The following is a 23,564-nucleotide window of genomic DNA, read 5'->3' as shown; positions in this document are numbered from 1 at the left end:
GGAGTTTGCAGGTCTGTGTGTTACATGACTGTGAGTGTATGTGTATAGGAGTACATGTGTGTGAGAGTATATGTGAGAGCATGTATGTCATGATAGGGTAGATGTATATGTGAGTGAGTGTGTGCATGCACACGCCCCTGCAGCTGGTGGGTGCAGGAATCAGTGTAGCCATTTAAAGCTGGTAGATGAGAAGTCTCTCCCATGACAGGCCATCCCACTGCTTTGGGCGCTGGGAGGAAGGGGAACGCCAAGTTTTCATTGTGGCCCAGTCCGTTCTTCACCTGTTTTACCTGCCTGGCTCTGAGCTCCTCCACACTGCAGACATTCCAAGTGAGTGGCCTTTAACCACATGCCCATTAAGGAAACACCACCAGGGCAGCCTTTGTGACCCCAGCATGCTGTTAACAGAGCTGATTCCAGAAGGCAGTTCCTGGTGCACGCTTTCATCACGGCATTGGCCTTTAGCTGCTCCTAAATTAACTGATCAATTTCTAATGGCTTCATTCTAGAAGATGCAGGGTTTATTATGGAGGTAATTTATTCATTTATGATGTGTGTTTCTTCATTAGCTCAGTGCTCTGTGGCTGGAAGAGTTTTGAGTGGCTTATTTTAATAATTTTGCAGGTAGTATCAGATAGTAACTTTTGCAAGGCCCAGTTTTCATGGCTTTCCTCCATGAATTCACATCTTATTAGTTCTACCCGGGCCTGTTGGAGAAAGCAAGGTAACTGTCCATTTACCTCGGGTTGTGGCTCATTGTGCTGCTAATCAGGAGGGACATGATAGCCACCTCCTCATTCTTCAGAGCCTGCTGGAGTCCTCCTTGGTCCTGGAAAGTTTTGATCCTCTGAGCTTTGCCAGCTTCTCTATGGGTTCTTCAAAGTCTGGTTTTCTTTGTTCCAGAGAAGGGGTGCATTTCACTTGCCTCTTAAGGCAAATGTCTGGAGCTGGCTTCAGTTTCATGGTGACTCCTCCATACTGAATCGTCAGTGTTTCTCTGTTGTCAGTCTTCAGAAAGCACTCTGATTTTGCATCTCTAGCCTGTATGCTTTTTTCTCCCCTGCATCCTGACCCACCTTCAGGGCCCTCTGTCCCTCCTGAGCCCCTCTTTAGGGCTGGGGGTAACTTTAGAATGACTGGTCCTGAAGTGCCTGCAAGAGCATTGCTGGGGCAGCGGGACCCCAGGGCTTACTTAGGGTCACCAGGAAGAGTCAGGTGTGGGCACAATTTTCAGCCACACTAGAACAGCCTCACCCAAGAGGAGAGCTATGCCCCACCACTGTCAGCAGCACACCGGCGGCCAGCACACACATCATGTGACTATCCCCGGGCTAAGTGTATCATCCTCCAGAGGTGACCTCCCCACTTCTTGGCTTTCTTTTCTATAGGAGGCTCTTCCTCTTGAGAGTGAAGGGGTAAAACCTACCATTTCTTATTTATTTATTTTTATTTTTTTATGTTTTATTTTATTTTTTTTATGTTTGAGTTGGGGGGCAGAGAGAGAGGGAGACACAGAATCCAAAGCAGGCTCCAGGCTCTGAGCTGTCAGCACAGAGCCTGATGCAAGGCTTGAACTCACAAACCACGAGCTCATGACCTGAGCTGAAGTTGGAGGCTTAACCTGCTGAGCCACCCAGGTGCCCCTTATTTATTTATTTTTAAAGTTTATATATTTATTTTGAGTGAGAGAGAGAGAGAGAGAGAACACACATGGGGAGGAGATGAGAGAAAGCTAGAGAGGCTCTGCACTGTCAGCGTGGAGCCCAATGCAGGGCTCAATCTCATGACCGTGGGATCATGACCTAAGCCGAAATCAAGAGTCGGAAGTTTAACCAACTGAGCCACCCAGAAGCCCCAACATCTACCATTTCTTGATCACCTAGTATATACCAGGCACTTGTCAGGGCATTTTATATTTAGACCATCCTTAGTCCTCATCAGTAACCCTGTATGACAGTTATTATCATCCCTATTTTACAGACAGGAAAGGACAGGCCCAAGGGGTTAAATCATTTGCCCAAGGTCATACAATTAGTAAATGATCCATTAGGGATTCTATATGATGACTGTCTGATTCCAAAGCTATTTCTACCACATGACACCATCTTGCATATGACCCTGACAGAGATCCTTAACCTGTGGTCAAGGTCTGACTCAGTAAGGCCAGCAGGTAGAACTCAGGTATGCACAGTGATGGAGGCACTCTTGGCTTTGGTGTCTGCTCACGTACATTCTTGAAGTCTGATCTGGAGGTAGGTCCTCCTGTAAAGCTTTGACCCTTAGACCCCAGTGTGGCCTTTGGTTAATGACCAAGCTGTTGTCTAAATTGTATGTAGATTTACCCTTAGGATCCAGTCATATTCAGAAGTGCTATTTCCTGTTACATAATGGCCCCGCTGGAAACAAAAGTCCTGTTATTCTTATGATAATTGTGTCCTTCTAGACTATCTAAATACAGAGCCCCAGACACAGTTTAACAGTTGCTTTTCTGTTTGTCATATGTGATGGATAGGATAAAATAAGGCGGGAAGAAGAGAAGCAGGGGAAGGCATTTGGTGGTTCCAAAATGGTCTCCAGAATTCAGCAACAGTATCAGGGCCTCATCTTCTCATTTCCTGAGCTCCTCCCTACTTCCGTTAAGGCAAGTTCAGTTTGTCTGACAAGCTCAGGTTTGTGCCCCTTCCCTGCACGTCTTTCCCCCAAGGAGGCCTGCACAGTGGTCCCCAGCTCTGCCCCTGTTCCCTCATTTCTCATAGGCTGTTTTCTGGCTTCTCCCTCTATATCTGACTTGCTTAATGTATTTTCCTGGATTCAAGGTAAACACTCAAAGGCAAATGATTTTGGTTTTTTTCCCCTTAATGTGAGGGTTTTCTTAATGCATCTACTCCTTCACTGGTGAATATTGGTGTTGTATACGTGAGGTCTGTTTCATTTGGAGAAGGGGTAATTGGATGCAGAGAAAGGCTTGTGAGCATGTGAGTCTCATTTACAGTTTTTAGTTTTTGTAGGTCTCTGGGTTAGACTGTGGGAACACTGACAAGCAGATATACCTTTGGGTATAAACTGTATTCTCATAGATTATTTAAATTATATGTTAGCTTGGAGGAGGGTGAGGGATTCGAAAGAGCTTGGGGAAAGTAGATTGAACCACTAGTCAAGGTGGCCACTAGGTCATGAGTCTCTTGAAGACATGGCCAGAATGTAGCTCATCACTGAATCCTAGTGCGCTGTACAAAGAGCAGGTTCTTTTTTTTTTTTTTTAATATTTTATTTATTTTTGAGAGAGAGAGAGAATCCCAAGAAGGCTCCCTACTGTCAGCAAAGAGCCCTACGTGGGGGTTGAATTCATGAACCGTGATCATGACCTGAGCCGAAGTTGGACGCTTAACCGACTAAGCCACCCAGGCGCCCCAGGTTCTTTTTGTATTAAAGTTTATTTATTTATTTTGAGAGAGAGAGAGAATCCCAAGCAGGCTCCCTAATGTCAGCAAAGAGCCCTACGTGGGGCTTGAATTCATGAACCGTGATCATGACCTGAGCGAAAATCAAGAGTAGGACCCTGAACCAACCGAGTGACCCAGGCATCCCCAAAGAGTAGGTTCATAATAAGGTTTGGTTGGAGGCAGGTCGATATACTTAGGGAAGAGCACATTCCTTTGAAGAACATTTCCCAGTAGGCCTCCAGGGAAAGACAAAGGCAACAATTAAACTTGAGGCTCAGGGATGGAGGGGACTACCCTGGGTCATTCACCAGAAGTTGCCAGCTGAGGACAGTCATACTTGGCCCTGGATAAGCTAGGTGGCTTCCAGAATCTCTCCACCAGCTGGTGTGGAGTGCTTTCTCTGCATGTGGCTTAGAGCAGATCCCAGGTGAGCCAGTGTGTAGGATAGGTGTCCTCAAGGCCAGGTGGAGTCTGGATGCAGAGGAGAATGCCCTTTCTGTGAGTGTCCATCTCTTGGGAACTTTTTGGAGGAAATTCTCTTATGGAATGTATATAGAACTCTTCAGTATCTTCTGGAACTAAGTGTGATAGGACTTGAAGTGCTCTGTTTGTTGCTGAACAGCTCATATTTTTAGAGTAGTTCTTCCAGATATGCACCCAAAGCCTGTTTTGATGGAAATGGTTTACGATGTTTAGAAAGTTCATACATAACCCTTGTGCTTAGGTTTCTCAGTGAGCGAGGCTCTGAGCTCTGTCGGTGGAAGAGACAGAATTGGCAGGCATCCCATCCCCATTTCCAGCAGATGTCAGTGACCGCCACATCGCATGCTCATTCCAGACCTTACCTCTGAGCTCCAGACCCAGAGATCCAGATACCTTCTAGACCTAGCTGCTTGGAAACCTTGTGACCACTTCCAGCCCAGTGCATCTTTCCCCAAACCTGGTTCTCACTCAGCATTCCAGCCCCAGGGGCCCATGTCTCCCCCCTTCTGGTTGGCTCCCTACTCAGCAGAGAAAAGCCAACATCATGGGCCCTGCGTCAGAACCTGTCCAGGATGACCCTAACCACCCCTGTACACCCTCATTTACTTCTTACCCTTCCACTCACTCTCCCATGGCTCATCCCTACAAGCAGATGAGTGACTTGTTTCCTTTATTTATTTTCTTTTCTTGGCTCTGGCCTTTGCCAGGATTTCCCTTTATACCTGGCATACTCTTCTTGAATGTTTGATTGCCAAGGACTTACATTTCCAGCAGGGGTCTGCTAAAAATCTCCTTTGCCAAAAGGTCTTCCTGGATTTCCCCATTAGAGTTCTTCATTCTCCTATTGTTGTACCCTCCTTGCCCTGGCTATGATATGTTGGGGGCTTCGTGCGTGTTCCTGATTCCCTGAATCACCTGTAAGTGCACCTCCTTCCCTCCGGCTTACTAAAGGTCCCAGCTCAAGGGACTCACACACAGAGGATGTGTGTGCATTGAGGCTCCTGCTGCTGGTCTCCCTCCTGCTTCCTCGCCTTGACTCTGCTTGTCTAATTGCCTACATGTGGAAGAAGAGCATTTCTAACTGTCCCCATCTTTCATGGACTCAGAAAGCTGTCATCCTGCTCTATGAGCTACAGCTGTCAACACCCCCTGCTCCCGGCATCCCCTTTCCCTGTGCTTATGAGTCCCATGGGGCACAAGCACTTCCTCTGAGGCACACGCATGCTCTCTTCAGCCCCCATCCAGGCCATTAGCCGATGGCAAAGCAGCCAGGGAAAAGGGCAGGGGAAGTGCTGGCCAGGCTTCCTACAGCAGTCTCCAATTACATTTGGGAACATCTGTTCTGCTAATTTTTAGGTGCTTTGTGGAAAAAGGATTCTGTGATCAAAGAGGGTGGCTAAGTTAAAGAGGGAGAAACAGGTGTCTCCTCCAGGCGTCTTTGGTCTCTGAAGCAGGCCGTGCTTTCCCAGCATGGGGCCGTGCACACTGTCTGTCACATGCATTTGTACCAAACGCACTCGTGCATTTTCTCTCGGTGTGCTCCCCTCTGCTCTTGAATAGGTTGTTGGCAGGTGGTGGAGTGTCAGGACCCGTAGGCTAGAGTGCACATTCCTCCACGTGCTCATGAGCGGACCTCAGAGCCCTCTCTGGTCTTAGTTCCAACCACCTCTTCCTTACAGAGCTGCTCCGAGTGTATCCTAAGAGATCACCACCCCAAGCACAGGGCCATCCCTGTGTCTGGACCTCTTCAGCCAGCCTCTGCCCAGAATTGTGTCGTTCAGGCCCCTCAGGCCTCAGCCCCCACCGTATTACTTTCGCTGGTTTGCCGCCAGCACATACGCTGTGAGAATCCCTGGGTGTAGACGTCGGCATGCCCCAGAGGGCATTTCTGTCAGCAGTCCAGAAAAACGTTAGTCCAGACTTCCAGGTCTTCTCCACCCACAAACACATGCTGAGTTAAAATAAATGAAAATGAGATGAGGCTACACATGAATAATGTGAGGGAAAGAAATGCTAATGCACTAATTGAAGAAAACAAGAAGAAAGACCATGATATGAATGCTGAATCAAATAGCTTTAAGAAATCTCTATTTGGGACACAGAGAAAGGTCGGGAGAAGATTTAATTTTTTTTCTTCCCTTCATTTTGAAGATTCCAATTCTGTTTGGATATGAAGTCCCTGTACCATTTACTGTCTACAGATTTAATTTAGTAACACTCAAAACCAATTATGTTTGTTGTAATTGGGTCGCTTGTTTCTCTCCTCAGCCCCACCGAGGAGCCTTTGAGGACAGGGGCCACATCCTACCCACCTCTGTAGTCCCAGCGGAAAACCCAGAACAGAGAGTAGGAGTCACCATCTATCAGACATTAGAGATGCAGCCACTGTTGTTGTTGTTGTTGTTGTTTTTAATGTTTATTTATTTTTGAGAAAGAGCGAGAGAGCACGCACAGGGGATGGGCAGAGAGAGGACAGAGGATCTGAAGCAGGCTCAGTGCTGACTATACACAGCCCAAAGCAGGGCTCGAACTTGCAACCTGTGAGGTCATGACCTGGGGAGCCCAAATCGATCACTTAACCAACTGAGCCACCCCGGCGCTCAGCACTGTTTCTTTGAGTATTCCTTTCTTCATCTATTTTTTTTTTTTTTTGCTTAAAATTGTACAACTTTGTTGAGGTTTAATTTATGTACAGTAAATGCATATATTTAAGTGTACAATTCATTTTCGACATATGAATGCACCCATGAACTCTTACCACAAGGAAGATAGTGACCATGTCCATGACCCAAAAAGTGCCCCTTGGTAATCCCACTTCCAGCCCCACCTTCTCCCACTCCCCAGGCAATTACTGATCTGTTCCTGACACTTACAAATTATTCCTACTTTCTAGGGTTTTATAGAAATGGAATTGCACAATAGGAACTCTTTTTTCTGTTTGCTATGGCTATTTCCACCCAGATAATCATTTGGAGATTCACCCATATTGCAATGTATACCAATAGTTCTTTTTTTAATTAACGAGTATTCAAATGTATGAATATATCACTGTTTGAATATCTGTTTGCTCATTGATGGACATTTGGGTTGTTCTAGATTTTTTAGTGATTGCAAATAAGGCTGTTATGGATGTTCATATATAAGCCTTTGTATGGACATATGCTTTTATTTTTCTTCAGTACATATTTACAAATGGAATTGCTGGGCCATATGGTAGATGTATGTTTAACTTTTTAAGAATCTTTCAAGGGGTATGAGAATTCCAATTGCTCCACATTGTGTTAAGTAGTTGGCTTGATCAAATTTTTTATATTAGCCATTGTAGTGGTATGTCACGGTGCCTCTTTATGCTTGTAATTTTAATTTCCCTGCTAACAAATGACACTGAGCATTTTTCAATGTGTCTGTTTGCCATCTATATCTCTATTTCTCTTGCGGGGTTTGGGTGGAGAGGGAGCTGAGATCATTGAGCTGAGAACTTTTTCTTTAGTGCTATAAACTTCCCCTCCAGTGATTTAATGGCATCCCCCAAATTTTGCTGTGTTGTGTCTTCACTATTTTTTTAGTTTAAGATACTTTCTATATTACCATATTATTCTTTGACCCATGGGTTGTTTAGAAGTGTGCTACTTAGTTTCCCAATATTTGGGAATTTTTTAAAGGATCCTTCTCTTATTGATTTTTAATTCGGTTCTACTGTGAGAACTGTATTAAAAACTATGTTTTTCCTACATCTTTTAAAATTTATTGAGACTTATTTGATAGTCCAGTATATTGTCTTCCTTAATAAATGTTTTATGTGCACTTGAAAGATGTGTAATCTACTGTTGTTGTGTGGAATGTTCTATAAATGTCAATTAGGTCAATTTAGTTGATAGGATTGTTTATATCTTCTGTATCCTTGGTGACTTTTTGTCTGTTTGTTCTATCATTTATTGAGAGGGAAGTATCAAAATATTAATTGTGGGTTTGTCTTTTTCTCCTTGTAGTTTTATCTGTTGTTGCTTAATGTCTTTTGAAGCTTTGTTACAAGAGGCATAAGTGTTTAGGATTTTATGTCCTGCTGATTAATTGATCTGTTATCATTACAAAATGACCTTCTTTATCCTTCTTCTCTGAAATGTTCTCCACTCTGAAATATAATTTGATATTACTGCAGCTATTACAGATCTATTTTGACTAGTGTTAGCCTAATATATCTTTTTCCATTCTTTTACTTTTAACCTACTTGTTTCTTTATGTTTAAAATATAGCATGTATCTTGAAAGCCATTCATACTTGGATCTTGCTATTTTATCTGTTATAACACTCGACCTTTTAATTGCAGTGCTTAGATAATTTAAATTTAATGTGAATATTGATATGATTAGTAGCTATGGTTTCTTTACCTGGAAGTCAAGCGATGAAACCATTTCTGAGGGAAGGGAGAGAACATTGGTGCCAAGCGCTGTTCTTATGAGGCTGTGATGACCTATGGGAGTGAGTGGTTGGAAAGAGTTGGAGGACCAAGTCCCCAGGTACTTCAAATTATATTATTGCATTTTACAGATAAGGAAACAGAGGCTCAGAGAGATGGATTGACTTTTCAGTGTCACTTAGGAAGTGGCAGTCAGGATTTGAATTTAGGTTTGGGTCACTCCAAATTTAAGAAATATATACCTATGCCACACTATTCTTCTCTTATCTTTCCTCCTCATCCTCAGTGCTAACTAAACACTAAATACGTGACTGAACCCCAGTAATACTAGAATATTTTCACCATTTGGAAGTGGTGATACAGTTCTCATTTATAGAAATTTCTTCTTATAAAACTTTCATTAGATTTCTAACCTTTATGTTACTTTATGTAGTACTACCTTTTTTTGTTTGTTTGTTTTAGATTTCCTGTGGAAATAGTGAAAGAGCCCTGCAAAAGCCCACACAATTAAGCAAATACGTGTCACATGAGTAGTATCTGAAAGGAAACAAACCACCTTTACTAGAAATGTACTTCCACTCATTACTCAGAATGTACCTGTTGTCCTTCCTCAGCCAAAAGGAATCTATGAAATTTAACACTTATGGTTGCAGATACATGAAGAAATTATCATTGTGTATAACATGAACATCATTCTCCAGCCCTTGTCAGAGCCCCATGGGGAGAGTACTTGGAGCTGTACAGATGGGTTTGGGGGTAGTACTAAGAGAGTAGTAATGTGCCCTTGTGTTTTAGATCAATCTTTGGGAACACGCAATGGATGCTTCCTTCCTTGAGCCTTATTTTCTTCATCTGCTCATTAGGGTTATGATACTACCTCCTAGGAAAGTTGTGAAGGTTAGGTGAGATAAATTACTAGAAGTGACCCATCACAGGGTCTGGCACACAGCAAGCACTTTTGAAGGATTGTTCCTCTTGTTAACCAATCACTAATGTCCTGCAGGAAAGTTCATCTTTGGAACTTAATCAAGGAAATACCCCAATTTGATGAATTGATAATAGGTCACTGCATGTCTTCATGAGAAGTGCCAGGGGACGGAGACATGGCTTAACTCATCATCTGGGTGAATTCAGATTGGAACATTTCTAACTGTGTTTGGGGCTTGCTGGGATCCTGGTTCTCCCTTTCAAACTCACACACATCCTTAAAGACTCCGTCCAAATTACCCTCCCTTCATGTTGCAACACCTAGGAATTTCATCCATAACCTTTCTTTTCTCCAACTTTCCCAGAGAACTCAGGAAGTGATTCTTCAGAGGTCCTTAACTTATTCCTCCATGTGCTGTCTCCCTACCAGGATTTGCAACTCTCGACAGCCTATAATTCATTTATCATACATGTTCTGACCACCCCTGAGGTGTTGGGATGCTTGTGTGCATTTGAGAGATATCCTTCTCATCCTCTGAGAGTTTAAGGCATCGTGGGTGAGGCACATGTGCTCCTGGATCACAAACCTACAGCTAGGTAATGCTTGTAGGGGCCACTCCAGATCCTCTGCAATTTGCAACCAAGTTCAAGCTTCCCGCAGACAGAACAGCTCAGCCATATCCCAACCATTGATGTGGAATCAGACTCCATGTTTTCGATGTGATTCAGTTGTCCCCAACAAGTACATTGTCGTTTTGCAGAGTTTTGACAGAAAGATGCTTGGGAAAGGGAGTACTGACACTTAGGGAGTTTTAAAAACAGCTTTAATTCCCACATGCAGCAAATGTATCTGAAAGCTAAAGGTTAGCATCTACCTTTGTGCATTCCCATCCATCGCTCTTCCCACAAAAGGGTTCTGATGGATTCCGATGAACTCTCCGCTGGTGCCAGAAAGATCCTATTATCTGTGCCTTCTAGTATGTTATTACACCTCCTGTGTCAGGCTGGTTAATCACCGTGTACCACATGGAGAGGCGAGCAGCAGGCAGATGTGCGCATGCGTGTGTGCACACACAGCTGCCGCCTTGACGCAGCAGGGGGGGATAGGAGGCCTTCCCAAGGAGTGTGCTTTCAAAACTGGAACATGGTAACAGAGGTGGAGGCAGGAGACCATTCAGACCACCAGAACTTCTTGGGAAATGTCTTAAATAATGATCAAGGGCTCATAAAGACAGTAGGCTTGGCTTTGGTTATTTTTCCCACTGTCTCAAACCAGAGGATGTTCTGTGCACTGGGGCAGACTGCCTCTTAGAGCTGGTTGAAGAATCCCATATGGATATAGTCCAATTTCAGCAAGAGGAGTGAAGAAACCATTTACTTGTCAGTGATCAGTACTCGGATGCAGTTTCCTGCTGCCCTGCAGACTGGCTTGCTGGCTGCCAAGGTGGTGAGGGACGGGGGAGCCAGGTGCTGCCACTATGACTGGCCCTCCTCCTGGCCAGGTGCAGAGTGGGGCTCCTGGTCAAGAAATGCTGAAGAGCCCACCTTGTGAGGCCAGTGGGGTCTGAAGGGCCTCCTCCCTTCCTCTCAGATCTCTGCTTGTTTGCTGTGGGGCATTGCAGGAGCAGTGAGCCAAGTGATTGCTCCCAGAAGCAGGAAACTTACATTTGAGTACCTACTATGTACCAGGCCCTGCTTTGGATGCTTTATGGACATTGTTTCAAAACAAACTAAATTTATCCGTGAAATCCCATTTAAAGGGAAGGTGAGAAACTTGAGCCCATTATAAAAGGAGAGCTTCCTCCTTGACCTCTTGAAGGTTGTGCAAAGGTCCTTGGATTTTGCACTGTCAAGATGAATCATAGAAAATCTCTCTAGATACTAGGGAAGTTTGGACCCACTTTGGGTCTCAAGCTTGGGCATGATTTTTTTTTTTCTGAGCTTGAAAGACCCCAGGCATTGGGCTCAGGCTTCCTACATGGCTACCAGTCACTCCTCACTGATACTCCATCCTAGATTGTCATGTATCAGGGAATGGGAAGACCCATAAACCCATTTGCTGTCCCCTTTCTATCTCAACTAGAAGCTTCCCAGCTCAAGCCACTTTGACTACTCCCATTCCCTAAGCCACAGAAACTTCCCAGCCAACATCATTGTCAGTTCACATATTTGTGGAAAGAAAATATCTTGGGAGAAAGAAGAGTACGAACTTTCTAGAGTCTATAGTATTGCTTACTTCTGTGTATATATGGGGGTACATGCATGGCAAGGAGAGAGGGACGGGGTAGAAGGAAAGCAGTGGGAAATTGCTCTATATTTTTCTGATCCTTCTACAATAGTAAAACAAAATACAGATTAAGATGCTAATGAATTATCCTTTACAACAGCCTTATATATGTAGTTTATTTTGCCAAATTGAGGTCTCTCTGTTATGTTCAGCTTTCTATCTTACTGTTTTCAATTAATAATGTATCATTCACAATTTATCATGTCAATAACTAGCATTCAGAATGATATTTAATGGTCTTGTAGTAGTTTGTCATTTGGAGGAATCATAATTTATGGAAACCTTATCCATTTTTGGAAACTTACGTTGGTTAATGCTGTTGTAAATAATGCTGTAATCAACATACTTCAATGTAGTTCTGATGTCTCTGATTACTGGTGATGGTGAAAAGAATTGTTTCAAAGTATGGGAACCCTCAACGAGCCTAAGCTCCTTTTATCAGAGTGCCTGTCTAGTTCCACTCTTGTGTCTTGTGAACACGAATATCATCATTTTTCGTCTTTATCGGTAGTATAGATAAAACGGCTCATGCATTGTATTAATTTGTATTTCTTTGCTTATTAGCCAAGCCAAAGACTTTGAACATTTACTTTTTGATCTTCCGTGTTTATAATTCTGTGACTTTAGTTGCTCATGTCTTTTGTGCAGAGGTATTAGTCTTTTATTACATGACTGATCCTTGCATTGACCTTCTGAGAGGGATGGTACTAACACTGGAATAAAGATTACAGACTTGAGGGTCAGCAAAGACCTAAGGTCGCACAACTATATAAGGACAAGCTGGAATTTTAAGCTCAAGTTAGTCTCATTCAATGTGGTGCTGCCTTTGAGCCAGTCCAGTCTTACCTTAAATGGAGGCACATGTTCATCTATCTTTTAAGGGATAAGATTTCTGCACCAAAGAAATAAATCTTCCAATTGTTATATCAAATTAGATCATTTCAATTCCTGAATTAAAAGTTGGTTTTACAACTTAAAATGGCATAGAATTTTCTTTATTCTGAGAGAGACAGAGAGTGAACCGGGGAGGGGCAGAGTGAGGAGAGAGAGATTCCCAAGCAGGCTTCGCACTGTCAGGGCTGAGCCCGAGGCAGGGCTTGATCTCAGGAACTGTGAGATTGTGACTTGAGCCGAAATCAAGAGTCTTGAGTGAAATCAAGAGGCTTAACTGACTGAGCCACCAGGTACCTTGGTACGTAGAATTTTCTATTAACCTTGGAACACCTGGGTGGCTCAGTTGGTTAAGTGTCCAACTCTTGATTTTGCCCCAAACCATGGTCTCCTGGTTCGTGAGTTTGAGCCCAACATGGGGCTCCACTCTGACAGTGCAGAGCCTACTTGGGATTTTCTTTCTCTCCCTCTCTCTCTTCCTTTCCCCTACTCATGCTCGCTCCCTCTCTCTCTCTGCTTTCCCTCTCTCAAAATAAATAAACTTACAAAAATATTTTTATTAACCTTGGTTAATACACAGAAAAGTCATGAAAATTTCTCTAATTTTTATCCAATAGAAGGGAATGAGCAGTGTCAGTGGGCCCATAGAAGACACATAAAGTAGCTTTTATGATTAAACCCAAAGTATCTTGCTCAAGTCCCTGGCTCTGTTTTGAGAGATTCTTCAATGGCCCCAGTGAAGCTCCTGTAAGAAGACTTGCAGTGAGGGAGCAGACAACCTCTTTTTCCTTATGGGGAGTGGAGTCACATCCTTACTCCCTTTTCCCCTTCAAGGAAATGTTTCTCACTAAATCCTCCTTCCCTTGATTTTGACTCTTCTGTGTCTTTTTTTTTAATAACCTTCTTGTGAATGAAGATTTTTAGTCAAGAAATTCATTCTCATTTTCCTTAGCCAATCTGCATGTGTGCCAGTCTCTTCACTATGGAATTTCATATCGTTAAAGCTTGGTGCCTCCAAGGGAAATTCCAATTTAGCATAATGGTTTCATTTGAAATGCTGTTTCCTCTTCCAGATATTGGTTTCAGGAAGAGGGGATCTATTACCCATTAGGTTTTTGTACCTCTGCTTACATCATAGCCCAGGGGAGGATGTGCCCCTCAGGTGAAAAGTAGTCCCAGCAACGAGCTCTAGGCCTGGGCGGTGTGGTGAAATTGGGGGATGGAATTATGCGTAGATATCTAAGTGGGCAGTGGTTTGGAGTGCAAAGTGCTAATATGTGAGGAAGGGCATGAGGAGATTCTGCTTTATCTGCTCCTACAAGGATTTGTGCTTTTAACCTGAGTGAGCTGAGGCATCACTAGAGCATTTTGAGCTGAGGAGTGATGTCATCTGAGTTATGGTTTGGAAGAACCAGCCTAAATTCTGTGTTCAAAATATACTGTGGTCATTAGGGTGGGAAAGGACAGAAAAAAGGGAAGAAAAGAAGCTTAAAAATTAGTGCCTTTAATTAGCAATGATGGAGGCTCAGACCAGAATGAGATGAGCTGAGGTAGTAAGATGATTCTAGAAGTTTAAAGACAGGGCGGACAGACACTGCTGACCAAACTGATATACACAGAGGGCAAATGACTAGCCAAAGGGCAAGCACCTAGCAAGTGTTAAAGTTGAGGAAAGGAAAAGGAGGTTTTAGGGTGGTTGGGGGGAGGCGAGTGGTATTTTATGTAGGGTGTTCTGGATTGTAACCAGGCAGATGGCTCTAGTGCATACACTCTTATTATTTTTATAAACTTTTTGAAGTATAACTGACATTAAAAATACTGCACAATTTGATGAGTTATGTTTTGGAGTTTTGACATATACACTTGTGAAACTATCACAATAATCATGATAATACACCTTTCTGTTACCCACAAAAGTTTTCTCATGTTCCCACCTATCCAGTTTCTCTCTCTCTCCACCCAGTGCTGGTAACCTCTGATCCATTTTCTGTCAGTGTACATTACTTTGCATTTTCTAGGATTTTAGATCAATGGAATCATACAGTACATGCTCTTTTATGTCTGACGTATTTCACTCAGTATAGTTTTGAGATGCATTCATGTTTTGCATATTGTTGGTTAATTTTTGTATATGGTGTGAAGGGATTAATTGTTATTTTCTTTTGATTTGTTTTGTGCACAAATATTTAATTTTTCCAGTATCTTTTGTTGAAAATAGTCTTCTTTCCCCTTTGGATCATTCGTTGACTATCAGTTGGTCTTCAATGTTTGGATCTATTCCTAGAGTCTTTCTTCTGTTTCGTTGACTTGTATGTCTATCTTCACATTGGTACCATGCTGTCTTTATAATTGTAGCTTTATAGTTAGTCTTGAAATCAAGTAGAGTAAGTTTTTCATCTTTTTCTTCTTTAAAAATGTGCTTTTACCCATCTACATCCTTCACATTTTCATAGGCCTGGGACTAGGATGAGGCAAATGAGGCACCTAATAAGGCATAAAATTTAAGGGGAAACTCACCCTCCAAATTTGTGCAAATACCTCACCTTAGTTCTTGCCCTGAGTTTCCATATACATTTTATTCTATTTTTTAAAATGTTAATTTATTTATTTTGAGACAGACAGACACAGAGCAGGGAAGTGGCAGAGAGAGAAAGAGGAGAGAGAGAATTCCCAGCAGGCTCAATGCTGGTGTTGGAAGCACAGAGCCCAATGTAGGGCTTGAACTCATGACCATTAGATCATGACCTGAGCCAAAATCAAGAGTTGGATACCTAACTGATTGAGCCACCCAGGCACCTCACCATATACATTTTAGAATTAACTTGTCAGTTTCTAGAAAGGGCCTGCTAGGATTTTAATTTCAATTGTATTGAGTCTAGAGATCATTTGAAGGAGAATTGAGGACTTCAAAACATTGAGTCTTCTGATCTATGAACAACATATATTTTTTCATTTATGTATTTCCTCCTTAATTCTTTTTAGCAGTGTTCTACAGTGTTAAATGTACAGGTCTTGTTAAATTCACCCCTATATTTCCAGTATTTTTGATATAATTGCAAATGGTGTTGCTTTTTCAATTTAAGTTTATAATTGTTTGTTGCTAGCATGTAGAAAATACAAATGATTTTTTAATATTGATGTTGCATCTGTGTCAAAACCTTGCTAAACTTATGTATTTGTTCTAGTGGCTTTATTTTATAGATTTACATATTTTCTATATAGACAATCATGTCATATGTGAATAAAGACAGTTCTACTTCTTCCTTTCAAGTCCAGATCTCTTTGATTTCTTTTTATTGCCCTACTTCATTGGCTAGAACCTCGAGTACAGTGTTGAATAGAACTGTTAAGACTGTACATATTTGGGGATGCCTGGGTGGCACAGTTGGTTAAGCATCTGACTTTGGCTCCGATCATGATCTCATGGTTTGTGAGTTCAAGCTCTGCATCAGACTCTGTGCTGACAACTCAGAACCTGGAGCCTGCTTTGGATTCTGTGTCTCCCTCGCTCTCTGCTCCTCCCCTACTCGCTCTCTGTCTCTGTCTCTCTCAAAAATAATGAAACATTAAAAAATTTTTTAAAATGCACATTTTGCTTCTTTACTGATTTTAGGGGGATATATTTTGCTTTCTACCATTAAGTATGATGGTTAGGTACAGGTTGATCATAGATAAGAAGTTCTCTTTTATTCTTTGTTTACTGAAGGTTTTTAACATAATTAGAAATTGGGTTTTGTCAGTTTTTTAATGTATCTATTGATATAGTCACATGGGTTTTTTTATTCTGTTGATAGGGAGTACTAAATTCATTTCCAAATGTGAAACCAGCTTTACAGTCTGGAGATAAACCCCACTTGCTCATGATGTTTCTGAGTTTGTTTTCTTTTGAGTTGTTGGATTTACACTTAGCTAAAATATTAGCAAAGATATTTTAAGGAAGTTTTATATCTGTGTTCATGAGGGATGTTAGTCTGTAGTTTTCTTATCTTGTAAACCCTTTGTCTAGTTTTGTTATCAGGGTAGTGCTAGCCTCCTGAAATAAGAATGTGTTTCCTTCTCTTCAGTTTTCTGAAAGAATTTGTGTAGATTTGATATATCTTCCTTATACATATGTAGAATTTACCAGTGAAGATATCTGGGCCTGGAAATTTCCCCACCTACCCACCCAACTCCACCATGGGAAGATTTTTAACAAGTCCAGCTTTACTAGTAAACATAAGGATATTTAGGGTATCTTTTTTTTTTTTTTTTTCCTAAGTGAGGTTTGGTCGTCTGCAACTTTCAAGGAAAGTTGTTCATTGCATCCGAGTTTCTTATAGTTCTGATCTGCTTCTGATAAATTCTTCACCTTCTTTTTATCATTCCCTAAAGATGTCATTTTACTCTCTTACAGTTCACCTTGTTTCTGATGAGAAATCAGCTATCATTCTTGTCTTTATTTTTCTCTGCATATTGGATCTTTTTCCTCCGGTTGCTTTTAAGATTTTTCTCTCTGAATGTGTGCTTAGGTGTAGATGTCATCGTTTGACTGTTATTTCTTCCAATATTTTTTCTGTTTTTCCCTTTCTCTCTTATATTTCATGGACTTAAATGACATGTATATTAGGTTGCTTGAAATTGTTCCACTGCTCACTAATGCTCTGTTGATTTTTCCCAGTCTTTTTTTTTTCTTCTGTGATTCATTTGGGGACTTTTTGTTTTGGTACTTTCAGGTTCATTTATTTTTCTCCTAATTTGCTGTTGATTTCATCTGGAGTAATTTTCTTCGCAGACATCGCATATTTTATTTGTAGAAATTCAATTTGTGTCTTTTATTTTTCTCCCTATCATGTACATACTTTCCTCTATGTTCTTGAACATATGGTATGTGTTTATGCTATTTATAATATCTGTTTTAATGTCCTGTTCTGCTAATTCTGCCATCTGTATTATTTCTGGGTCTGTTTCCATTGATTGATTTTTCTTGTCATTAGGGATAGTATTTTCCTATTTCTTTGCATGCCTGGTAATTTTAGATTAGATGCCAGACATTGTGAATTTTACATGGCTGGGTGCTTGATTCCTTTTCTTCCTTTAAATATGCCCCCTCCCCCCCCAGTCCTCCCCCTAGGACAGAGTTATTTGGGAACATTTTGATTTTTTGAGAATTGTTTTGAAGCTTTGTTAGGTCAAAAACAGTTTTAGTTTGTTGCTAATTTGACCCATTATTAAGGATTGTTAAACCTGATCCTTCCAGGTGTTTTTTTTCTTCGACTCAGTTAGTTACCTCACTCACATGCACTAATCAGTACCCCACTAAAGATTCAAAGGGAACTTTCAGTAGATTTCTGGAGGGCATTTTCTGTGTAGCTCTCTCTTCCCTGGAATTCTGCCTTATGACTTGTAATTGTTTTGGTCTCCTCAAAACCCAAACTTTCTCTTCAACTCATGGAGGCCATTAAGCTCTGCCTAGGTTTCTGTTTTTTTCTGCTGTAACCTGGAAAGTCTCTGTTAGCATTAAGTGCAGGCTCACTTCATTTGTTTCTTTTCTTTTGGGTATCAGGTTTTCAGTTATGCCTATTGTCTAATGTCTGAAAACTGTCATTTCATGTTTTATTTTTTACTTAAGGTGAATGGTTAAGTTCAGTCCCTATGAGTCCATCATGGTAAGAATTTATATAGTTAAGTACCATACCTCCTATTCTTCCAAATTTATATTCTCAGATCTTTACATTTGAGTCTACACAATGGGATCCAGTTCAGATGTAAGGGCTTTGCTATGGTAAACATGGGGCCATAAACTTCAGAGCCTTCCTTCCATCCAGGGCTCTGAGTCATGGAGTTTTATTTTAAAATCATATTTGGAAATTTTTTAAATAATACTTCAGGATTTTAAATTATAATGCAATTAACAATTATAATTTTCTGTCAGGTCATTGGGGATTAAAAAAACCATGAAGTGGTAATGTGAAACATTTTCCTGGTGGTAGGGAGAGTTGTGCACAAATAAAAGCAGATTTAAATATTCTCCTGAGACTAACAAATAGGTATTGCAAACAAAATAATTAAAGTGGTTTGTAGCAAGCAAGCAAATGAGTGCCATGAAGGATCAGCGGCTATTATATTTATTTTTCTGTTTGAATGTTTGCCCGGGGAGTAAGCTGAAAATTGAAACCCTGATCGGCTTTTAAAAATTTAACAACAGAATGAAGAGCATTGGCTTTATGTTGGAGACTTACTTAGGTCAGAGTTTCAAATACTGAAATGTTTGAGGTTCACTTTTGCTTCCTTTCTCTCTTCCTGTTGCCTTCCCTCCCTCCCTCTCTCTTTTCCTCCTTCATTGCTCTCTTCCCTTCTTTCTTCCTAAATGTTTACCAGGCTTGGTGCTCAGTACTAGAAAGACAGCAGAATATGAGAGATGTACACCTTGCCCACAGGGAGCTGATTCTGGTTCCTAGTCCAGTGTAGATGGAACTATGGATTAGCACCGACAGCTTCCTTCTGGTTATACAGGGAACACAGAATTCACATGGGCTTCCTTCTGGTTACATGGGGAACATAGAATTCACAGGGGTTTCCTTCTGGTTATGTGAGGAACACAGAATTCACAGTGCCTCCAGATTGAATAAGGACTATGGGTATACAATGAAGGGCCAGAGGATCATTATGGATTTGGGATCTAAATAAATGGAATTTCCTTATTCAGCTCTTGAGACCCGCTTTTTTCCAGGTGAATTCTGTAGTGTTCTGCTGCAGGCATAAGGTTGCGTGAAGGGTCACTTTCCTGCCTGTGACTGCAGAACCTTGTTGCCTGGAGAACTCTTTTTTTTTTTTTTTTTTTAATTTTTTAATGTTTTTTATTTATTTCTAGGAGAGAGAGAGAGAGACAGCGTGAGCAGGGGAGGGTCAGAGAGAGAGAGGGAGTCACAGACTGAAACAAGCTCCAGGCTCTCCGCTGGCAGTCAGCACAGAGCCCGACGCGGGCTCGAACCCACGAACCGCGAGATCATGACCTAAGCGAAAGTCGGACGCTTAACCGACTAAGCCACCCGGGCGCCCCTGCCTGGAGAACTCTTACTCGGACTGATCTGAATTGTGCAACTGTGTAGACACTAGATTTACTCTTCCCTCCAAATGGAAGACTATTTTTAGCTTGTCCCCACAGTTATCAGTATTTTTTTTTTAACTTTTTTTTTTAATGTTTATTTCTAGGAGAGAGAGAGAGAGACAGCGTGAGCAGGGGAGGGTCAGAGAGAGAGGGAGTCACAGACTGAAACAGGCTCCAGGCTCTGAGCTGGCAGTCAGCACAGAGCCCGACGCGGGGCTCGAACCCACGAACCGCGAGATCATGACCTAAGCGAAAGTCGGACGCTTAACCGACTAAGCCACCCAGGCGCCCCGAGTTATCAGTATTTTTAATACTCCAGCCTAGACCTGCAGAAGAATGGGTTTCAGGCCCAACTTAGAGCATATTATAGGTATATCCCACCTGAAGAAGCGAGGGTAAGGTTGGAGCAATCACCAAACCACTTCTGGGAATTGCTTTGACCTACCTCAGATGTTCTGAGTCCCTTGGAATTAAGGGAAGCTGCCTGAGCGGAGGTGAGTGACACAGGTTGTAGGAATTCAGAACTTGCAAGGTTGCTGGGAGCAGGAAGGCCCGAGAGGATGGGGGCAGGGCAAACAGGCAGGAAGGAAGAGGGAGACCTAGGAGAGAGAGTGGAAATGGGAAAGGAGAAAGTGGAAGTAAGAGACAGGAAAGAACAAAAGGAAAGAGAGCAGGGATAAATCTCACAGACAGCCCAGTCCAGTCCAGTCTGTCAGCCATAATAACTTGCAGCCAGGAACTTTACTGTCTCCAAAAAATGTTGGGGACATTTGTGGGTCCCCTGGCTCACTAGTGGGCAGATGTCCACCTTGTGCTCATGGTCAAATATAATAGAATAAAATGTGATGAAATAAAAACTCAATTAAATGAAATAGAGCAAAAGAGCCACTAAAAATGCAAGACCCCAGGAGACTTTTTTGGTCCTCTCTGGGTGAGATCACAGATAAGCCAGCAGCCCTGGGGAGAGCCTGAGGGGACATCTGCTTCACCCTATGGCCAAGGCCAGGGGCAGGTCTTTAGGGAACAGGGCCAGCTGCTCACTACTGGCCATTCTGCTGGGCCGCTCAGGAAGATGGGCTGTGATGGAGGCCATGGGCTGTGGGGAGAGCTCCGCCTCCTGTGCCCTGGGCAGCCCTGGATAAAACGGGCAGGCAAAATGCTGGCTTTCCTGTGAGCAGAACCCATTTGTGTCATTTATGAAAATAAAGGAAGCCGTATGAATTTTCAATTAATGAGCTATTATATTTAATGATAGGATGGCCGATTCCTGATTTGATGTCTTGGCAGGGAGTAAGTGAACCCCGAATCTCTTGGAGATGAGGGACCAGAAAGAGCTCCGTACGTGCAGATTGCGGTAGTCTGCTGTGGGCTCCCTTGGGGTGCGTATGAGGCCGCATGGGACCATGGGGTGGAAGGAGGGGCAGAAAGAGGACTGCTCTGTCTTCCCCGAGGTCAGGTTATGGCCAGTGTTTTGCTGGCCTTCAAAGGCTGTACAGAGAGCTTTAGCTTCTGAGTTAGAAGGATAAGAAGTGCTCACCGCAAGGCTCTGTGCTAGACATGCTGGATCCCGTTGGATGAAAGTCTTTGAATTAAGTCAGAGCCCCTGGGGAAGTACTGTTACCCCATGTACAGATGACACTCAAAGGAATTAAGTTCCTTGTCCAAGATCTACAGCCAGGAAGAGGAGAAGCCAGGACTAGAGCCCAAACCCACTTGATTCCAGATTCAACACTCTTCACTTCACTGCATAATATCATAGACCAGGGCTTCTTAAATTTGAACATGCCTACGAGTCACCTGAGAATCTTGTCAAAAGGCAGATTCTGGGTAGATAGGTCTAGGATGGGGCCTGAGATTCTGCATTTTTTTTTCCTTTTAAACAAACTCACAGTTGATGCTGATGCTGTTAGTTCATGGACCACACTCTAGGGAGCAAGGGCATCCTCCATGGCAAGTATCCATCTCCTGTGTAAAATAGGGAGACTTGTACATCCGCATGAGGTTTTAGGGGATGATGAATGAGACAGGATGTCTCTGGTCAGAACCACCATGCAGAGAGTGCCCTCCTCCCACCTTCTCTGTCTTGGAAATGTAACCAGCACCAAGCTTCTGCAGCTTCCTCCCACCCTCTCCTCCTCACCAGGATGTCCTGGTCTCTACGGAGCCTTAGCTCGCCTTGCCTTAAGCACTCCGTGGGGATCTGAAAACAGCAGATATTCTAAAAAAGCCTGTTGACTTCAGTGGGAGGAAATCTTTGATCACGACTTTATTGAATCCTCCTTCTGTTTTTCTCAACTTCTCTCAAGCCAGCTTTGTCTGTGAAGTTTTCCTTACTATCATCAACTTTAGATTACTGCCACTATGGTGTTTAGGAGGGAAACAAACTTTATTATTTCTCTACCGGTGGAATAATGCTAGTATCACACAGATGTTTGATAGATCTAGGCCTTTCCAAAGAATAAAAGGAAATGACTAATAATGTGATTACAGAGCCCTATATAAGTTTAGAGCTCTATATAAATGTTTAATAATATTTTCCTCTGGTATCAGAGGGTTCAGACATTTTACTGAAGTCTTAAAGATCAGACAGAAACTTATTTGTGCATGAGTTTTGCATCAGGTTTGCCAAAGCGTATATTTAGAAAAAGGCGATCCTTATACCATTTTAATTGCTGTTTTGAAGATTTCTCCTCATTATGAAAATTTATCCTCTTTGCTACCCAAACAGACACGGAGTGAGGCTTCTGCAGTGATTCTGTTTTAAATAAAAATTTCCAAGAGGCTTAATAGATATAGGGCATGATATTATAAACACCTTGTCCACCATTCAAATTTTGCCATTTTTGAGATCTCATGTTTTAAGAAACTGACCATTTCTGATATAATTGAAGTCTGCCCTGTACACACTTACATTAAGTCCCATTAAATTCTGTGTTAGTCAGGTGTTTTTGTTTTTTTTACCACAAGTAGTAGAAAAATATGAATCCAGTTTCCTTAAATGGTCTGAGGCTTTGTCATTTCACTTTAGAGGAGGCTCAGAGGCAGGTCAGGAGGTTACAGGGCGGGGTGATTCAGTCGCTCACTAGTGTCCTCAGGGGTCTGTTGTGTTCAGCGGCTCTCGGCTCTCGCCATCAAGTGGAATTTCCCCATGACTCAAACCTCCAGAGGCAGAAAGGTGCTGTCTTTTCTTGGTGGTCATCTTAGGACCGAGCAAACTATCGCAGAATCTGACCAGGAGAACCCCCTTCACATCTGAACAAACAGAAATAGTCTCCAAGGACTGCCGAGAGTAGTAGGACTATCCGGGTTGGCTCAGAGCAAGCAGGATACACCTGTGGTTGTGGGTGCAGTGATCGCCTGCCACTGCCCCAAATCCCACGGTGGGGGCAGGGCCGCTGTTCACCCTAGGGTTATAGCAGCATAGAGGAGGAGGGGCAAGGCTTCGAGGGCGACAGCAAATCTGTTCACTCCTCGCCTCTATTTCCCCAGTGACAGCCTCTCTCCTGAAGCTGCTGTGTGTCCTTCACATTTGTTTTTACCGCGTTACACATACCTCTTCTATAAATGTACCGTATTTCATGTATCATCCTGTAACTTGCCCTTCCTTTTCTTCCTTTCTGGCCTGTTTTCCTTAACTCTATTATCTGCATGGTGCAGGTGATAATGTCGTATTGCGGGTTTACTCAGTAAGTTTTATAGCGGCCTCATAGTTCATCATGTAAATCCCATTGCCTCTGGTTCCATTTCTTTTGCCATTGTTATTACCTCAGAGGCCTGAGTGGAAGTGAGGAGGAAACAGCGGAGTCTGAAAGACATGAAAACTCTTGTGTCTCCCAATTATCTTGTTGACGTTTCCTCATCATTTTCATTCTTCCCATAGTTAGCAACAAGGGGCACTTTCAAAACCGTTCCTGGCTTTGGTATTGCCTGTTCCTCAGCTTTTTGGGTCAAAGGCTTCTTTGAAAATGCAGGTCATGGTCTTTCTCCACAGGAAAATTCACACATACTTGTATACTTAACATTTTTTTG

The 23,564-nt window shown here is 42.4% G+C and overlaps 1 protein-coding gene across 1 annotated transcript in view; it reads left to right on the top strand.

The window, feature by feature from the left end:
* The window catches only part of GRID1 (glutamate ionotropic receptor delta type subunit 1), a gene marked incomplete at its 3' end in the record, with an annotated part of 707,181 nt that overhangs the window by 451,840 nt on the left and 231,777 nt on the right, over positions 1 to 23,564 (top strand). The gene's annotated exons all lie outside the window — the stretch shown is intronic.

The sequence above is a fragment of the Crocuta crocuta genome, unplaced genomic scaffold (assembly GCF_008692635.1).
Source record: "Crocuta crocuta isolate KB4526 unplaced genomic scaffold, BGI_CrCroc_1.0 scaffold28, whole genome shotgun sequence".
NCBI classification, from domain to species: Eukaryota; Metazoa; Chordata; class Mammalia; order Carnivora; family Hyaenidae; genus Crocuta; species Crocuta crocuta.
The sequence above is the reverse complement of the archived record's forward strand: the minus strand, read 5'-3'. Positions and strand labels throughout refer to the sequence as shown.